Source organism: Saimiri boliviensis, chromosome 15, assembly GCF_048565385.1.
Source record: "Saimiri boliviensis isolate mSaiBol1 chromosome 15, mSaiBol1.pri, whole genome shotgun sequence".
Classification (NCBI taxonomy): domain Eukaryota; kingdom Metazoa; phylum Chordata; class Mammalia; order Primates; family Cebidae; genus Saimiri; species Saimiri boliviensis.
The window spans coordinates 11237808-11248732 of NC_133463.1; the positions used below are offsets into that span (position 1 = coordinate 11237808).

At 39.9% G+C, this 10925-nt stretch overlaps 1 protein-coding gene across 8 annotated transcripts in view; it reads left to right on the forward strand.

Moving 5' to 3' along the window:
- The window catches only part of FAM110B (family with sequence similarity 110 member B), a 156165-nt gene that overhangs the window by 52727 nt on the left and 92513 nt on the right, over positions 1–10925 (forward strand). The window lies entirely within an intron of this gene.

The following is a 10925-nucleotide window of genomic DNA, read 5'->3' on the forward strand; positions in this document are numbered from 1 at the left end:
GCATGAGTTCATACCTAGATACATGTGTTCTCAGAAGCACTGCATATACTCATACAAGTGAATCATGTGCAATCCTAGAGGTACCACTTACATAGACTACCATGGTCATGATGCCCCTGAGATTGTGCAGTGTGCAGCCTATGCAACTGTATGTGCAGTCCTTCAAAAGCTGCCTGACAGCTTTATTTAGATAACATTCAGGAACGTGCAGAAAACTAATATACCTCTGATAATAGTTCATGCTTTATAAGCTTACCTCAGTGCTTCAAAGCTACCTTTTCATTAAAAATGTACGAGTGAAAAAATAAAAATATATTATGTAGAAAATGTCTGTATATTAAAATATCCATATAAAAGCAGCAGCTACAAGGTAAATAAAGAAGCTGTTAGGGTGGCAGCTGAGCAATCAGAGTAAGTTACCTGCACTAATTTCTGATTTAGACGGACCTTAGTAGCCAGACTGTGGATGTCACACTTAACAAAATCATCAGCTTTGTAACTTTGCAAATTAGACACTGACACAATGGAATCAGAAAATAAAAACCAAATGGAAATATTTCAGCTGTCATTTAGCTTGAAACGAGCAAAACTCACTCACACATCAGACTTTAGGGATTCACGGATGCTCTTGAATGAAGTACTAGTTGTGGTTAAAAATCAGGCAACACTTGGAAATTTTTATGAGACAGGGCAGAGTACTTATGGATGAAGTGAAACAGAGCCCTCAAACTGTTTTATCAATTAAATATTACATAGGTTATGTAGCATTTATACTACTTAGTTTTAGGAAATCACGAGTTAACTGGCTAAAATAAAAAGCTCTCTTTTTAAGCAGCTTTAATTAGGTAAAAGTCAATGCTTAATAGTCTGTAGAAGCATTATTTTAAAAATTAGTGAAGTGGAATTAATTGTGAGCTGACAGTCTAAGTTGCTGTGGTATAGGTCTCTGCAATTATGATGGTTATTGCCACCTTTATTTAGGGAGGAGGGGTAGCATGGGGCCTGATGTGGGGTTCAGAGCACACTTGAAGTCCATTCCCTTAACTGCTCACAGCAGTGCTGCGTGCATCAGCAGTCATCAGAGCTGCAGCAGGGCGTCAGCTAACAACACATAACCACGCTCTCTCTTCCTAGTGTTTTGTCTCTCTTCAGTGAGGAAGTTTAGTAATAGTAGGATGAGGATTTAAGCATCTTGAGGGCAGGAACTTTTGTCTGTTTCTTGACCGCTCTATCCCTAGGGCCTGGCACCCAGTGATTGTTCGTAAGTGGTCAGTGAATGGATTGAACTGTTTTCTGATCTGACTGCATGCAGACTCTGTGTACTCATGAGGCATAGGTCTGTTTCTGTGAACAGCTTTACTATATGTGGTGTCTTTCAATGACTTGGACTTCTTTTATATTGTGACCTTGAGGCCAGTTAGCCACCCAACTTTCATCTGGTAGGCATGCTTGGTAGTTGATTATATCAGTTAAAGTTTTATCTATTGGTTAAAATTCAGAGGTCATCAGCCATCTGTGAAAACCACTGCAGTATGGATCACAGACCAAGGAGGATTTTTATCTTATGAAAAACAAATTATATTCATATCCTAATACAAGAAGGCAGACATTCCTTTAAAGAGAATGTCTTAGTTTGCTCAGGTTGCTATAACAAAATACCTTAGGCTAAGTAATTTATAAACAACAGAAATTGATTGCTCACAGTTTTGGAGTGTTAAGTTCAAGGGCTCAGCAGAGTTGGTGTACAGTGAGGGCTTCTTCCCCATAGATGGTACCTTCTCTGCCTTCACATGGCAGAAGCGACAAGGCAGCTCTCTAGGGCTCTTTTCTAAGAGCCTGGTCAAAGGCACGGATCCCATTCATGAGGGTGCAGCCTTTTTGACCTAATCATCTCCCCAGGCCTCACGTTCCAATACCATCACCTTGCTAATTAAGTGAATTTTTTTTTTCTGCTGTGATCTTTTTGTTAACATAAGAATCATTTCCGTAGCATAAAATGTGATATTAATTAAGCATGGTAGTGGCCAAGTTAGCATTATTATATTAGCTCTAATTAGCTATAATTGAATTTTTATATTTTATGCAATTAAATTGTCAAAACCAACCCTTACTATATATATTAATACACGACTATGGACTTTAAAAGTGTTAGTAATTCAGTCTTCTAGGACTCCTGGCTTCTCAGAAATCCTTTGTACATTGTTTTTGTCATTCTGAAGAGTGCCCATTTCACAGATGGGGAAACTAAGGCACAGAGAGGTTGTCTGGGGCCCAGGAGTTAACTATCAAATGTAACTCAAGACTCATGATTCCACGTATTGTGTCCTTTCTAGTCTATAGTACTGTGTACACCAGGAATCTTCATTAAATACAACATACTCATCCATTAGCAAACCTGAGATAATGAGAAAGCCTTAGTACCACTTACATGTACATAGGTAACAGGCGTCCCCAAACTACGGTCCCCTGAGGCCATTTATCCGGCCCCCCGCCACACTTCAGGAAGGGGCACCTCTCTCATTGGTGGTCAGTGAGAGGAGCACAGTATGTGGCGGCCCTCCAACGGTCTGAGGGACAGTGAACTGGCCCCCTGTGTAAAAAGTTTGGGGACGCCTGGTATATAATTTCTTCCTTGCTGGAGCAACTTTTGGAACTCCCTTAGAGCAAGTATCTAAGAAGAAAACGTATGCCCCTTACCCTAGATAAAACAGCATTTCTTAATTTTCAACTTGCGTTATCTGCTCCTTCTCTCACTTATTTTGTAAGAAGAGTCATTGATGCCAAGTCAGGCCACCATAATGGCCAGTTTTGATTACTGCATCTCCAGTCTTACACTAGACCTTGCTATTTTCTGTGATGTTACACTTTACTGTAGTGACTGGAGCTCTGTTAAATGTGCAGTGTTTGGTGGTTTTACAAATGTTGGAGAGAATTTTTACTATAGGACAGAGGGTAATAAGGTCTTATGTGTTGGGCTGAGGAGCCTGTTCTATATTTGGCAGCTTTCTAGAGCTGATGTTGACAGCCATAATGTTAACACATTTTCAAAGCAAAGAAAGTTGGATAGAAGCGTTATGAAGAGAAAATTTGGTGATGGTAGGGTGGCATTTCCAAAAGATATTGAAAATAGTATTCCAGGAGCAAATTTGATTAGGTAGAAAATACAAACTCAGTAGACAGCTTTCCTATGAAAACAGTGAAGACTCTTTAATAAGAATGAGATATTCTGCCTTTTTGGAAGCAGTGACATGAGCATTCTGCAGGATTTCAAATAGTTAGATAATTATTACACCTTGATCCAGGAGTCTCAGCCTGTCTGCAGGGAAAAAGTAAATATTAAGTACCTGAAGCCTTTGCTCTGAGGTCTCTGTTGGGGCAGGATGTTTGTAGTAAGGTGTGCGACTAAGGGATGCATTCATAAACTATAGAGGTATGTGGACTATGCCTGGAAGCTGTCATTTTTGTTTCCTCCAGAAGTTCCAGAGTAGAAGGAGGTGTCATAGTCTCCACCCATCACCTCAGTGGCGTCCCTGAACCATATCTGGGCTGCAGTTCCAGCAGTTGACGGGAGACACTCAGTACCTCACCAAATTGTAATTCATCTTTCTTCCTCTCTCTCTCTCTCTCTCTCTCTCTCTCTCTCTCTCTCTTTCTTTCTTTCTTTCTCTCTTTCTCTCTCTCTCTCTATCTCTCTGTGACTTTATCAATCAAGTCATGGTACTTAGTAAAGATCTGAAGAGGGAATTTCCTATTAAGTAGGAATAGTAATAGAGGAATTCTATCTGTACAGTTTATACTTGTTTTGGTAAATGACTAATCTCTTGTAAAACTTGAGAGCTTTTTTTCTGGGCTATTCAATGTGCATGAATATTGATATCTTAGTGTGCTTGGAGACCAGTTTGAGAACATTGAAAAAAAATTTTAATGTCGAAATAGGATTTAATTTAAACTTTAGCATCTTCATCTTAACTCTCTTTCAGTTTCTCCAGAACAGTTATTCGCATAAAAGCTTAATGATTCACATCCAAAGGTTATGTATGTACTGAGGAAATTCAGTGTTGATTCTAAATATTTCTTAGTCATCCTTAAACCCAGCTTGAAGCTCTAGGGTGCTTAAGGGTAGTTCATTATTACAGAAGTAAGTCATCAGTGAATTGTTTGGCAAACAGCAGTTTGTAGTGGTTTTTCTCTAGCTTAGCCTCTTTCCGAAGTGTCTGCATTTTCAGGATGATTATCTGTTCATCTTTTGAGGGTAAAAACAGCATTGAAAATACTTTTAGTGCAGATTTGGTGGGGCTGTTATGGTGGTGCTGATTTTTTTATTTTAAAAAGAAATATTAATACTGATCTCACCATTATACTTCTTGGAATTTCTTACCCTGCTGACACCTGACATCCTTGCCTCTGTGGGGGAGTTTCCCATTATTTGGGTTTCCTCAGGCCTCAACCCTCCTGCCCCTTCTGCCTCCCTTCCTCCAAGGCATTGGTGTCCTTCTCTCTTGATTATCCTGCCCCTTCCTTCCCCCTACCCTCCTTTCCTTTCCAGTTGAGCTGAAAAACATCATACAAAATTTACCATCTTAATCATTTCTAAGTGTATCATTCTCAGGGATGTTTTGTTATTGTTTTATATTATGAAGTTTTAGTTTTAAATTTTTCATGTGTTTATTAGCTGCATCTCTACAGCCAAGATCTAACCTACTTCAGACTCAGGCCACATGTTACCTTCTCCCTGCATTCAATCAATGCATTCATTATGTTTCTGTTATTTCCAAGCACTGTGTTTTGCATTCCTGACTTTGTTTAGCACATAGCAGATGTTAAACATCTGATCACTGAGTTTAAGAAATTTTTTTTTAGGAATGATTTTTCAGCGGTAGAATTTGAAAACAGCTTGTGTGAGTAGTCATAGCTCATCCTTTTAAAAATAAATGCCAAATAAGAAATGGATTATTGTGGGAAGTCTCTCACTTAAGAAAAATCATTGTAGAGTAATACCAAATGAGATTTTCATTTCCTCTCAGCACAACGGGTAGGATAGATACTGTGTGTGCATGTGTGTTTTCTTAAACAATAATGTTGATTATTTTCTTCTTTAATTACTCTGCCATCTCAAGAATACATTCTTGTCATTTTAGATTCCTGGCTCAGGAATGAAAGGTTGTATGTGTTTGATTTTAGTCCTGAACTCTCATAGACTATGTTTCTGGGGAGTAAGCTTGGTTTAATATAACTTTCCATTCGGGGGGTTTTAGAAGTTAGTGCATGAAATAGTGTTCCCTTTGCATGGATGGATGAAATTTTGTGGTGTTCAAACTGTTGTATTAAAGATGTGAAAGCCTAATTGTAACAGATTAAAAACTGTCAACCATATTTCATATTTAAGCAGGTTACAATGGATAGAAATATTTCTTGAAAAGCTAGTTTTCTTTTTTCTTTTTCTTTTTCTTTTTTTTTTTTTTTTTTACTGTAGTTGCTCAGGGTCCTTAGGTGCACAGCAAATGTCAGAACTGCCCTAATTAGGTCAGATGTTTCACATTAGCTTGTAACAGTCATGGATGGATGGATGGATGCACAGTGGATGGATTGATGGAGGATAGACACGTTAATTGACCCCTCGCCACTGTCACACTACACATATATAACTCCCTGGCTATGCTGAATCTTAAAGCTTGCACATACCAGTAGTATTGTACTGACTGAAATTGCTTGTTTCATTTCCTAACAGACTGTTTCTTTCTTTCTTAATGGCCTGTGACTATCTGCAAAACAAGGTCTGACTTACCTGTTTTGTTTGTGCCTAGCATGGAGTAGACATAGAACAAGTGACTGTAAATTGACATCACAGCATGATGGCTTATGGAAGCAAAATCAGATGCAGAATATTTGTATATTTTTTTCAGAATATTTATATTTTAGTAGTTAGTGCTCACTCTTAAGTAAAGCAGTGAGAAAAACATCCTCCAATATTTACTTTTTCTTGTAATAATGTACTGATTACATATTTTTTTTTTTTTTTTTTTTTTTTTTTTTTTTTTTTTTTTTCTTTTCTTTTTTTTTTTTTATTGCATTTTAGGTTTTGGGGTACATGTGATGAACATGCAAGATTGTTGCATAGGTACACACATGGCAGTGTGCTTTGCTGCCCTCCGTCCCCTCACCTGTATCTGTCATTTCTCCCCATGCTATCTCCTCCCACCTCCCCACCCCCCGCCCCTCCCCCATTTCCCCCCAACAGACCCCAGTGTGTAGTGCTCCCCTCCCTGTGTCCATGTGTTCTCATTGTTCAACACCCGCCTATGAGCGAGAATATACGGTGTTTGATTTTCTGCTCTTGTGTCAGTTTGCTGAGAATGATGGTTTCCAGGTTCATCCATGTCCCTATAAAGGACGTGAACTCATCGTTTTTGATGGCTGCATAATATTCCATGGTGTATATGTACCACATTTTCCCTATCCAGTGTATCATCGTTGGGCATTTGGGTTGGTTCCAGGTCTTTGCTATTGTAAACAGTGCTGCAATGAACATTCGTGTGCACGTGTCCTTGTAGTAGAATGATTTATAATCCTTTGGATATATACCCAGTAATGGGATTGCTGGGTCAAATGGGATTTCTATTTTTAGGTCCTTGAGGAATCGCCACACTGTCTTCCACAATGGTTGAATTAATTTACATTCCCACCAACAGTGTAAAAGTGTTCCTATTTCTCCACATCCTCTCCAGCATCTGTTGTTTCCCGATTTTTTAATGATCGCCATTCTAACTGGTGTGAGATGGTATCTCAATGTGGTTTTGATTTGCATTTCTCTGATGACCAGTGATGATGAGCATTTTTTCATATGTTTGTTGGCCTCCTGTATGTCTTCTTTTGTAAAGTTTCTGTTCATATCCTTTGCCCATTTTTGAATGGGCTTGTTTGTTTTTTTCTTGTAGATCTGCTTTAGTTCTTTGTAAATTCTGGATATCAGCCCCTTGTCAGATGGGTAGACTGCAAAAATTTTTTCCCATTCTGTTGGTTGCCGATTCACTCTACTGACTGTTTCTTTTGCCGTGCAGAAGCTGTGGAGTTTGATTAGGTCCCATTTGTCTATTTTGGCTTTTGTTGCCATTGCTTTTGGCGTTTTGATCATGAAGTCCTTGCCTACACCTATGTCCTGAATGGTTTTGCCTAGATTTTCTTCTAAGGTTTTTATGGTATTAGGTCTGATGTTTAAGTCTTTAATCCATCTGGAGTTAATTTTGGTGTAAGGTGTCAGGAAGGGGTCCTGTTTCTGCTTTCTGCACATGGCTAGCCAGTTTTCCCAACACCATTTATTAAACAGGGAGTCCTTTCCCCATTGCTTGTTTTTGTCAGGTTTGTCGAAGATCAGATGGTTGTGGGTATGTTGTATTTCCTGTGAGGCCTCTGTTCTGTTCCATTGGTCTATATCTCTGTTTTGGTACCAGTACCATGCTGTTTTGATTACTGTAGCCTTGTAGTATAGTTTGAAGTCCGGTAGTGTGATGCCTCCCGCTTTGTTCTTTTTGCTTAGAATTGACTTGGCTATGCGGGCTCTCTTTTGGTTCCATATGAAGTTTAAGGTGTTTTTTTCCAGTTCTGTGAAGAAGGTCATTGGTAGCTTGATGGGAATAGCATTGAATCTGTAAATTACTTTGGGCAGTATGGCCATTTTCACGATGTTGATTCTTCCTAACCATGAACATGGAATGTTTCTCCATCTGTTTGTATCCTCTCTTACTTCGTTGAGCAATGGCTTGTAGTTCTCCTTGAAGAGGTCCTTTACGTTCCTTGTTAGTTGTATTCCTAGGTACTTTATTCTCTTTGTAGCAATTGTGAATGGCAGTTCGTTCTTGATTTGGCTCTCTTGAAGTCTATTACTGGTGTATAGGAATGCTTGTGATTTTTGCACGTTGATTTTGTATCCTGAGACTTTGCTGAAGTTGTTTATCAGTTTCAGGAGATTTTGGGCTGAGATGATGGGGTCTTCCAGATATACAATCATGTCATCTGCAAATAGAGACAATTTGATTTCCTCCTTTCCAATTTGGATACCCTTTATTTCTTTTTCTTGCCTGATTGCTCTGGCTAGAACTTCCAGTACTATATTGAATAGGAGTGGTGAGAGAGGGCATCCTTGTCTAGTGCCAGATTTCAAAGGGAATGCTTCCAATTTTTGCCCATTCAGTATGATATTGGCTGTTGGTTTGTCGTAAATAGCTTTTATTGTTTTGAGATACGTTCCGTCAATACCTAGTTTATTGAGGGTTTTTAGCATAAAGGGTTGTTGAATTTTGTCAAAAGCCTTCTCTGCATCAATCGAGATAATCATGTGGTTTTTGTCTTTGGTTCTGTTTATGTGGTGAATTACGTTTATGGACTTGCGTATGTTGAACCAGCCTTGCATCCCCGGGATGAATCCTACTTGATCATGGTGGATGAGCTTTTTGATATGCTGTTGCAATCGGTTTGCCAGTATTTTATTGAAGATTTTTGCATCTATGTTCATCATGGATATTGGCCTGAAATTTTCTTTTCTTGTTGAGTCTCTGCCGGGTTTTGGTATCAGGATGATGTTTGTCTCGTAAAATGATTTGGGAAGGATTCCCTCTTTTTGGATTGTCTGGAATAGTTTCAGAAGGAATGGTATCAGCTCCTCCTTGTATGTCTGGTAGAATTCAGCTGTGAACCCATCTGGACCTGGGCTTTTTTTGGGTGGTAGGCTCTTTATTGCTGCCTCGACTTCAGACCATGTTATTGGTCTATTCAGGGTTTCGGCTTCTTCCAGGTTTAGGCTTGGGAGGTTGCAGGTGTCCAGGAATTTATCCATTTCTTCCAGGTTTACTAGTTTATGTGCATAGAGTTGTTTGTAATAATCTCTGATGATGGTTTGGATTTCTGTGGAATCTGTGGTGATATCCCCTTTATCGTTTTTTATTGCATCAATTTGGTTATTCTCTCTTTTCTTTTTTATTAATCTGGCTAGTGGTCTGTCTATTTTGTTGATCTTTTCAAAAAACCAGCTCCTGGATTTATTGATTTTTTGAAGAGTTTTTTGTGTCTCTATTTCCTTCAGTTCTGCTCTGATCTTAGTTATTTCCTGTCTTCTGCTAGGTTTTGAGTTTTTTTGATCTTGCTCCTCTAGCTCTTTCAATTTTGATGATAGGGTGTCAATTTTAGATCTCTCCTTTCTTCTCATGTGGGCACTCATTGCTATATATTTTCCTCTAGAGACTGCTTTAAATGTGTCCCAGAGATTCTGGTATGTCGTGTCTTCGTTCTCATTGGTTTCGAAGAACATCTTTATTTCTGCCTTCATTTCATTGTTTATCCAGTCAACATTCAAGAGCAAGTTGTTCAGTTTCCTTGAAGCTGTGCGGTTCTGAGTTAGTTTCTGCATTCTGAGTTCTAACTCGATTGCACTGTGGTCTGAGAGACTGTTTGTTATGATTTCTGTTCTTTTGCATTTGCTGAGGAGTGATTTATTGCCAATTATGTGGTCAATTTTAGAGTAGGTGTGATGTGGTGCTGAGAAGAATGTATATTCTGTGGATTTGGGGTGGAGAGTTCTGTAAATGTCTATTAGGTTTGCTCGTTCCAGGTCTGTGTTCAGGTCCTGGATATCCTTGTTGATTTTCTGTCTGGTTGATCTGTCTAATATTGACAATGGGGTGTTAAAGTCTCCCACTATTATTGTGTGGGAGTCTAAGTCTCTTTGTAAGTCATTAAGAACTTGCCTTATGTATCTGGGTGCTCCTGTATTGGGTGCATATATATTTAGGATCATTAGCTCTTCTTGTTGCAGTGATCCTTTTACCATTATGTAATGTCCTTCTTTGTCTCTTTTGATCTTTGTTGCTTTAAAGTCTATTTTATCAGAGATGAGAATTGCAACTCCTGCCTTTTTTTGCTCTCCATTTGCTTGGTAGATCTTCCTCCATCCCTTTATTTTGAGCCTTTGTGTATCCTTGCTTGTAAGATGGGTTTCCTGGATACAGCACACTGATGGGTTTTGGCTTTTTATCCAATTTGCCAGTCTGTGTCTTTTGATTGGGGCATTTAGTCCATTGACATTTAGGGATAGTATTGTTATGTGTGAATTTGATGCTGTCATTTTGATGCTACCTGGCTGTTTTGTTGGTTAGTTGATGCAGATTCTTGATTGTGTTGCTGCTTTTTTACCATTTGGTGTGTTTTTGGAGTGGCTGGTACTGGTTTTTCCTTACTACCCACCTTCTGAAGTCTGATTCTGTCATTTCATCACCCTCCTTCTCCATCCGGTCTGGTTCCCTTGCTGGTGAGGAGTTGTGATCACTTTTAGGAGGAGAGGTGTTCTGGTTTTGGGAGTTTTCATCCTTTTTACGCTGGTTTCTACCCATTTTTGTGGGTTTATCCACCTGTTGTCTGTCTCTGTCCCAGGGAGTTGGAGCTTTATGAGTTTCCGTTGCACTACTGCCTTTTTTGATTTTTCTTTCAGGTTGGACCCGCCCAGCTAGCAGCACGCCTAGCCTCTGCCTGCCCGCAGGGGCTTTGCTGAGCTGCTGTGGGCTCCACCCAGCTGCCCTGAGCTCTTCCCTGCAGTCCTTTTTATATGGGCGTAGTTAGAACTGTCTGGGCAATGGTGGCCCCGCCTCTGTTATGGCGGACTCTCTCTGTTGTGGCAGGTTGCCTCGGCAACGGCGGGTTGCCTCGGCAACGGCAGCCTGCCTCCGTAGCGGTGGAGAGTCTCAGTAATGGCGGATGCCCCTCCCCCACGGAGCCGGACCGTCCCGGTTCAGCTGTGCTTGGTTTGAAGGGCTCAACCCAGAGGGTTTCCAATTGCTGTTTTTGTTTTGGTTGTTGTTGGGGGTGGAGGGGTGGGACCAACCGAGCCTGATCACCTGGCTCCCTGACTCAGAGTCTTTTCTTTTAAGTTGAACGACCCC